Raw genomic sequence first — 8756 nt, forward strand, 5'->3', positions numbered from 1 at the left:
GGAAAAAAAAGTGGGATAACTGTAATAGCACAACCAATAAAATATATTACAAAATAAAATAAATAGATACAAATAAAAGTACAGTAGGAAACTAATACAATGTCTTCTGTCTTCTCTGGCTGCCTTTAAGATTTTCTTTTTATCACTGATAGATAAAATCTCTATATGTTATATACATAGTCCCATTGTTTCCCCAGAAAAAAACACTAATAGAAAATGCAATTTTAAAAATATTTTTGTGCCCTTAGAGAAAAAAGTCATAGCTAAGAAAAAGGACAAGAGAAAGTTTAACAATGCATAGTTAGGTTATTTATACAAAACACTTTCTACTGAAGATACAGCTTTTTCAAAAAATGCTCACTTCTTAGTTAACATTAGGCAACATCAACAATATTAAAGCTGCTCCAAATACCATATGACTTCACTCATATGGGGAACCTAATGAACAAACTGAACTAAAATGGAAAATGGAGACAGATTCATAGATGGAAAGTAGGGTAACAGCTGGGTTGAGGGGGTGAGGGGGTGAAGGGATTGAGCACAAAGGAAAAAGGACTCATGCGCATGGACAACAGTGTGGTGATTTCTGGGGAGTGACAGGTATAAGGGGATTAAATGGTAATGGAAAAATATACAATAAAGATAAATCAGGCAGATCTAAGATGACAGAGGAGTAAGTGGAAGCTACACTAACCTCCTTCAAGGACCAAACTGGAATTATAACTAAATTGTAGAGAAATCATCCTGAATAACTAACTGAACACTAGTTGGAGGGAAGCCTTACAACCAAGGAAGAAACCACTTCACCATAACAAGACTGGTAGGAAGTGTGGAGGAGGCATGAGAGGGATGACTAGGCTTCCAGAGGTGGCAACTGAAGTTTCAGAGGGATATTTCAGCAGCCAGGGGGTGCCCCTGAGAAATGTGGTGTCTAAACCCCAAGTTGGGCTACCCAGACTACAGCACTAGAGCCAGAAAGAAACCTAGATAATGTCCAGCTGTGAAAAGCAGCAGAGTTTCTGTGTGTCAGGGAGAGATGGCCAAAGATTCAGAGAGCCTCTTAGAGCCAATGCACACAATTTCATTTGAGGCCACTTACCCTGGGCTTCAGTAAAGGGAGGGCAGACTGGACTAGAGATGCTTGAGAAGAATCTGGGGCTGGTGGCTTTGTGGAGAGAACTGAAGGAACAGCTACCAGCATCCCTATGCTGAATCATCCCCCATACTGCAGGAGCCATCTTTCTCAGGCAGAGCACCCCTCCCCAAGTGGTATCAGCTTGAGGGTAAGCAATAGCCCTGTCACAGGAATTATTCTGCCCCACCCTGTGGTGTTATAGCTTGAATATATTAACAGCTGATCAGTTTAACAATTGATTAGTTTAACATCTAAGGCAGAAAATACAAAGAAGCAGCCAAAATGGGAAGACAAAGAAACAGACCTCAAATGAAAGAACAAGAGAATTCTCCAGAAGAGTTAAATAAAATGGAGGCAAACAATTTATCAAATGGAGATTTTAGAGTAATGATTATAAGGAGACTCAACAGCATGAAAAAGACATAGAAACCATAAAATAGGACCAGTCAGAAACGAGGAATGCAATATCTGAGAAAATAATGCCCTGCAAGGAATAAACAGTAGGTTAGATGAAGCAGAAGATTAAATCAGTGATTTGGAAGACAAGGTAGAAAAAACATCAAGGCAGATCAGCAAAAAGAAAAAAGAATTTTGAAAAATGAGGAGAGCTTAAGAAACATTTTGGACAACATGAAACATAATAACATCTGCACTATAGGAATACCAGGAGAAGAGAGTGATCAAGGGATCAAAAACATATTTGAAGAAATAAAGCAAAAAATTCCCTAATCTAATAAAGGAAAAAATCACACAAGCCCATGAAACTCAGAGAGTCCCAGGCAAGTTGCACCCAAAGAGGCCTACATTGAGATACATCATAATTAAAATGACAAGGCTTAAACACAGAGAATTCTATAAGCCAAAAGAAAAGCAGATAATTACCTACAAGAAAGCACAGACTGGACTGGTCTCTGATTACTCAACAAAAACATTTCAAGCAAGAAGGGAGAGGCATGAAATATACAAGGTGATGAAAGTCAAGGACCTACAATGAAGAGTATTTTACCCAGCAAGCCATCTTTTAAAATTGAAAGAAAAATAAGGAGCTTCCCAGACAAGAAAAAGCTAAAGGAGTTTGTAAACACCAAACCAGTACTGCAGTGAATGTTAAAGGGCTTGATTTAAGAAGAAGAATAAGAAAATAAGAGGGAAAGAAAAAGCATTAAAAAAAGAGTATAACAGTAAAATGAAACTAAATAGGTATCTATCAATAATTACCTTAAATGTAAATGGCTTAAATGTTCCAACCAAAAGACAGAGGGTAGCTGAATGAATAAGAAAACAAGACATATATATCTGCTGCCTCCAAGAGACCCATTGCAGATCAAAAGATACAAACAGACTAAAAGCGAAGGATTGGAAAAATGTTTCATGCAAATGGAAAAAAAAAAGAAGCTGGAGTAATGGTACTTATATCCAACAAAATAGACTTTAAAACCAAGGCTATAATAAGACACAAAGAAGGGCAATGCATAATGATAAAGGGAACAATTCAACAAGAGGATATAATCCTAGTAAACATTTATGCACCCAACACAGGAGCACCTAAAAGTTTAAAGCAAATCCTGATGGACCTAAAAAGAGAGATCAACAGAAATACACTCATAATTGGTGATTTTAACACCCGTTGACTTCAATGGATAGACTTTCCAGGTAGAAAATCAACAAGGAAACAGCGGCCTTAAAGAACACATGGGAGCAAACAGATTTAATTGATATCTTCAGAGCATTTCAACCCAAAGCAGCAGTATATACATACTTTTCAAGTGCACATAGAACATTTTCTAAGATGGACCACATGTTGGGACACAAAACAACTCTCAACAAATTTAAGATGATTGAAATTATATGAAGCATCTTCTCTGATCACAATGCTGTGACACTAGAAATCCATCACAGGAAGAACACTGAAAAATAAACACACAAAGCCATGGAAGCTAAGTAACATGTTCTTAAACAATGAATGGGTCAACAAGGTCAGGGAAGAAATTTAAAGATATCTTCAAATCAATGAAAATGAGAACACAATTCAAAATCTGTGGGACATATGGAAAGCAATCCTGAAAGGGAAATTCATAGCATTACAGGCCTATCTCAAAAAAAAAAAAAAGAAGAAGAAGCTCAAATAAACAATCTAACTTAACACTTAAAGAAACTTGAAAAAGAACAACAACAAAAGCTCAAACTGAGTACAAGGAAGGAAATAATAAAGATCAGATCAAAAATAAATGAAATAGAGTCTAAGAAAATGATACAAAACATTATTGAATCCAAGAGCTGGTTCTTTTAAAAAATAAACAAGATTGAAAAACCGTTAACCACACTCATCAAGAGAGAGAGAAAGAACTCAAATAAGTGAAATCAGAAATGAATGAGGAAAAATAACAACTGGCACCAAAGAAATGCAAAGGGTTGTAAGAAAATATTACAAACAACTATACACCAACAAATTGGGCAACCTACACGAACTGAATAAATTCCTAGAAACATACAATCTTCCAAAAATAAACAATGAAGAATCAAGAATCTGAATAGACAGATTACACCTAGTGAAATAGGAGCAGTATCAAAGAACAGAAAACAAATGCCCTGGATCAGATGGCTTCATAGGTAAATTTTACCAAATATTTGAGAAGAATATACACTTCTCCTTTTCAAACTTCTCATAAAATTCAAGATATATATGCTACCCCCCAGATACCCATAGCAGATCAAAAGATACAAACAGACTAAAATCGAGGGAGGGTTCCCAAACTCATTTATGAGGCCAGCATTTGCCTAATACCAAAAGAAGATGAAAATGCTACCAAGAAAGAAAATTATAGGCCAACACCCTTGATGAACATTGATGCTAAAATCTCCAACAAAATATTAGCAAACCAAATAGAGCAATGCATCAAAAAGATTATACACCATGATCAAATGTGATTTATTCCAGGAATGCAAGGTTGGTACAACAATTTTGAATCAATAAATGTGGTACACCACAGAAACAAAATGAAGTATAAAAACCACATGATCACATCAATAGATGCAGAAAAAGCATTTGATCAAATCCAGTACCCATTTATGATAAAAACTCTCAGCAAAGTGGGAATAGAGGAAACGTACCTAAACATAATAAAGGCCACATATGACAAACCAACTGCCAGCATCATACTCAAAGGGCAAAAACTACAGGTGTTTCCTTTACTTGAGAACAAGACAGAGATGTCTGCTTTCACCTCTCTTATTCAACATAGTACTGGAAGTCCTAGCCACAGCAATCAGACAAGAAGAAATAAAAGACATCCAAATCAGAAAGGAAGAAGTAAGACTGTCTTTATTTGCAGACAACATGATTCTGTACAAAGAGAACCACAAAACTTCCACCAAAAAACTGCTAGAACTAATAAAAGAATTCAGCAAAGTAGCAGGATACAGCATTAATATAACAACATTAAATGCAACTGGAAATCAGTTGCATTTTTATATACCAGTTAGAAACTAACAGAAAGAGAACTTAAGAAAACAATCCCCTTCACAGTTGCTTCAAAAAGAATAAAATACCTAGGAATAAACCTAACCAAGGATGTAAAAGGCCTGTACATAAAAAATTATAAGACACTAAAGAAAGAAATTGAAGAGGATACAAATAAGTGCAAGCACATATAGTGTTTGTAGATAGGAAGTATTAACATCATTAAAATGTCCATACTACCCAAAGCAACCTATAGATTCAACACAATTCTTACCAAGATTCCAATGACTTACTTCACAAAACTAGAACAAATATTTCAAAAATGTATATGGAACCACAAGAGTCCACACATAGCAAAAATCCTGAGAAAGAAGAACAAAGTTGGAAAAATCACACTATCTAATATCAAACTATACTACAAGGCTGTAGTAATCAAAACAGTCTAGCACTTATATAAAAACAGACATACGAATCAATGGAACAGAATAGAGAGCCCAGAAATAACCCCACACCTTTACAGTCAATTAACATTTGACAGAGGAAGCAAACATGGATAATGGGTGAAAGATAGTTTTTTCAATTAATGGTGTTGAGAAAATTAGATAGATACATATATAAAAATGAAACAAACCACCTTCTTAACACCATACACAAGAATAAATTCAAAATGGATCAAAGACTTAAATGTTAGACCTGAAACCATAAAAATCCCAGAAGAAAACATAGGCAACAAAATCTCAGATATTGCTTTTACAAATTTTTTATCATATGTATCTCCCAGTCAGGGAAACAAAAGAAAAAAATAAATAAATGGGAATATATCAAGTAAAACAGGTTTTGTGCAGCCAAGGAAAACATCAACAAAATAAAAAGACAACCCACAGAATAGGAGGACACATTTGCCAAAACATCCAACAAGGGGTAAGTACACAAAATTTACAGAGTACTTATAAAACTCAACACCAAACAAACAAATGACCCAATTAAAAATGGGCAAAGGTCCTAAATTGACACTTTTCCAAAGAGGACATACAGATGGACATATGAACATATGCCCAACGTCACTAATCATCAGAAAAAATGCACATTAAAACCACAAGATACCATCTCACACCTGTCAGAATGGCTATCATCAATAAATCAACAAACAACTAGTGCTGGCAAGGATGTGGAGAAAGGAGAACCTTTCATACTGTTGGTGGGAGTGCAGACTAGTGCAGACACTGTGCAAAGCAGTATGGAGACACCTCAAAAAATTAAAAATAAATCTGCCTTTTGACCCAGTGATCCCACTTCTGTGAATGTATCCACAGGGGCCCAAAACACTAATTCAAAAGAACATAAGCACCCCTATGTTCATTGCAGCATTATTTACCTTTGCTAACATAGGGAAGCACCCCAAGTATCCATGAATGGATGAGTGAATAAAACAACTGTGGGACACTTACACAGTGGAATTCTTCTTGGCCATAAAAAGAAAATTTTACCCTTTGCAAAAGTATGGATGAACCTGGAGAACATTATGCTAAGTGAAATAAGCCAGCCACAGAAAGGCTATGATTTCACTCATATGTGGAACCTAATGAACGAACTGAACTGATAAGCAAAACAGAGACAGACTCATAGATGGAGAGCAGATGACCATTAGTGGAGTGGGGAGTTAGGGGGTGGGAGAATTGAGCAAAAAGGAAAAAGGACTCATGGATGTGGACAACAGTGTGGTGATTGCTGGGGAGAAGGGGTATAAGGGGAGTAAATGGTAATGGAAAAAATACAATGAAAAAAATTTTTAAAGATTAAATGAAAAACTCCTGCTCCATAGGGGAGCAATGTTCATAAATCAATAACATAAATATTTCTTTATGTACCACTGAAGGACAAAAAATAGGCTATTTTATATTAATCTGGCCTAAGGGCAATAAAAATTCCCAAATAAAGTTATTTCCCAACCTTATCCCAAAATGATTTTTAAGTATATTTTATTGATTATGCCATAACAGTTGTTCCATTTTTTCTCCCCTTTACTTTCCCCCACCCTGAATCCCCTCTCCCACCAGCATTCCCCACCCCTGCTTAGTTCATGTCCATGGGTCATACACATAAACTCTTTGGCTTCTACATTTCCTATATTATTCTTAACCTCCCCCTGTCTATTTTGTACCTACTATTTATTTATGCTTCTTATTCCCCCTATCTCCCCACTGAACGAACTGAACTGATAAGCAAAACAGAGACAGACTCATAGATGGAGAGCAGATGACCATTAGTGGAGTGGGGAGTTAGGGGGTGGGAGAATTGAGCAAAAAGGAAAAAGGACTCATGGATGTGGACAACAGTGTGGTGATTGCTGGGGAGAAGGGGTATAAGGGGAGTAAATGGTAATGGAAAAAATACAATGAAAAAAATTTTTAAAGATTAAATAAAAAACTCCTGCTCCATAGGGGAGCAATGTTCATAAATCAATAACATAAATATTTCTTTATGTACCACTGAAGGACAAAAAATATGCTATTTTATATTAATCTGGCCTAAGGGCAATAAAAATTCCCAAATAAAGTTACTTCCCAACCTTATCCCAAAATGATTTTTAAGTATATTTTATTGATTATGCCATAACAGTTGTTCCATTTTTTCTCCCCTTTACTTTCCCCCACCCTGAATCCCCTCTCCCACCAGCATTCCCCACCCCTGCTTAGTTCATGTCCATGGGTCATACATATAAACTCTTTGGCTTCTACATTTCCTATATTATTCTTAACCTCCTCCTGTCTATTTTGTACCTACTATTTATTTATGCTTCTTATTCCCCCTATCTCCCCACTCCTCCTCCCTGCCAATAACCCTCCATGTGATCTGCTTCTATGATTCTGTTCCTGTTCTAGTCTGTTTTTGTTTTTGTTTTTTAGGTTCAGTTGTTCATAGTTGTAAGTTTGTTGTCATTTTACTGTTCATAATTTTGATCATCTTTTTGTAGATTAAGGCTTGGTTATGATGAACTCCTTTAACATTTCATATAATAAGGGCTTGGTGATGATGAACTCCTTCAATTTGGCCTTACTGGGAAGCACTTTATGTGCCCTCCCATTCCAAACAATAGCTTTGCTGGACAGAGTAATCTTGGGTGTAGATTCCCTCTTTGCCTTTGATGACTTAAAATACTTCTTTCCAGCCCCTTCTTGCCTGCAAGGTTTCTTTTGAGAAATCAGCTGACAGTATTATGGGTACTCCTTTGTAAGTAACTGTCTCCATTTCTCTTGCTGCTTTTAAGGTTCTCTCCTTATCTTTAATCTTGGATAATGTAATTATGCTGTGCCTTGGTTTCTGCTTCCTTGGATTCAACTTCTTTGGGACTCTCTGAGCTTCCTGGACTTCCTGGAAGTCTATCTCCTTAGCTAGATTGGAGAAGTTCTCCTTCATTATGTTTTCAAGTAAGTTCTCAATTTCTTGATCTTCCTCTTCTTCTTCTTCACCCCCATGATTCCAATGTTGGAACATTTCATGTTGTCCCAGAGGTTCCTAAGCCTCTCCTCATTTTTTTGAATTCTTGTTCCTTCATTCTGTCCTGGTTGAATGTTTATTTCTTCCTCCTGGTACAAACCATTCATTTGAGTCCTGGCTTCCTTCCTTTCACTGTTTGGTTCCCTGTGCATTTCTCTTTATTTCATTTCTCACAGCCTTCACTTTTTCCTCTATTTTATGACCATACTCAACCATTTCTGTGAGAAACCTGATTACCAGTGTTTTGAACTTTGCTTCTGATAGGTTTGCTATCTTTTCATTGCTTAGTTCTATTTTTGGAGTTTTGATCTGTTATTTCAATTGGGTCATATTTCTTTGTCTCAGCACACCTGTCACATTGTAAGTGGCGGAACCTTAGGTATTAGCCAGGGGGTGGCAACTCAAGCCACTGTGTTCTGGCACTGTATGTGGGAGAGGGGCCCTGAGGGAACAATGCCACTTGTTCAACTCTCTTCCAGCTTTCAGCCACTTCCCTTCTACCCACAAGCAAATTGGGCCCTTCTGGTGATATTTCTGGGTGGGTGGTTTTGTGTACCTACAGGTACACAAAAACACAGGTTCTAGGACCCTGTGAGTCTCTCCAGTGAACTCTCCTGTGGGGCCGACAGTGTCTCCCACCACCACAACTCCCACAGGTTTTTA

The sequence above is a fragment of the Sturnira hondurensis genome, unplaced genomic scaffold (genome assembly GCF_014824575.4).
Source record: "Sturnira hondurensis isolate 20B ecotype Veracruz unplaced genomic scaffold, ASM1482457v3 Scaffold0008948, whole genome shotgun sequence".
In the NCBI taxonomy this organism is placed as follows: Eukaryota; Metazoa; Chordata; class Mammalia; order Chiroptera; family Phyllostomidae; genus Sturnira; species Sturnira hondurensis.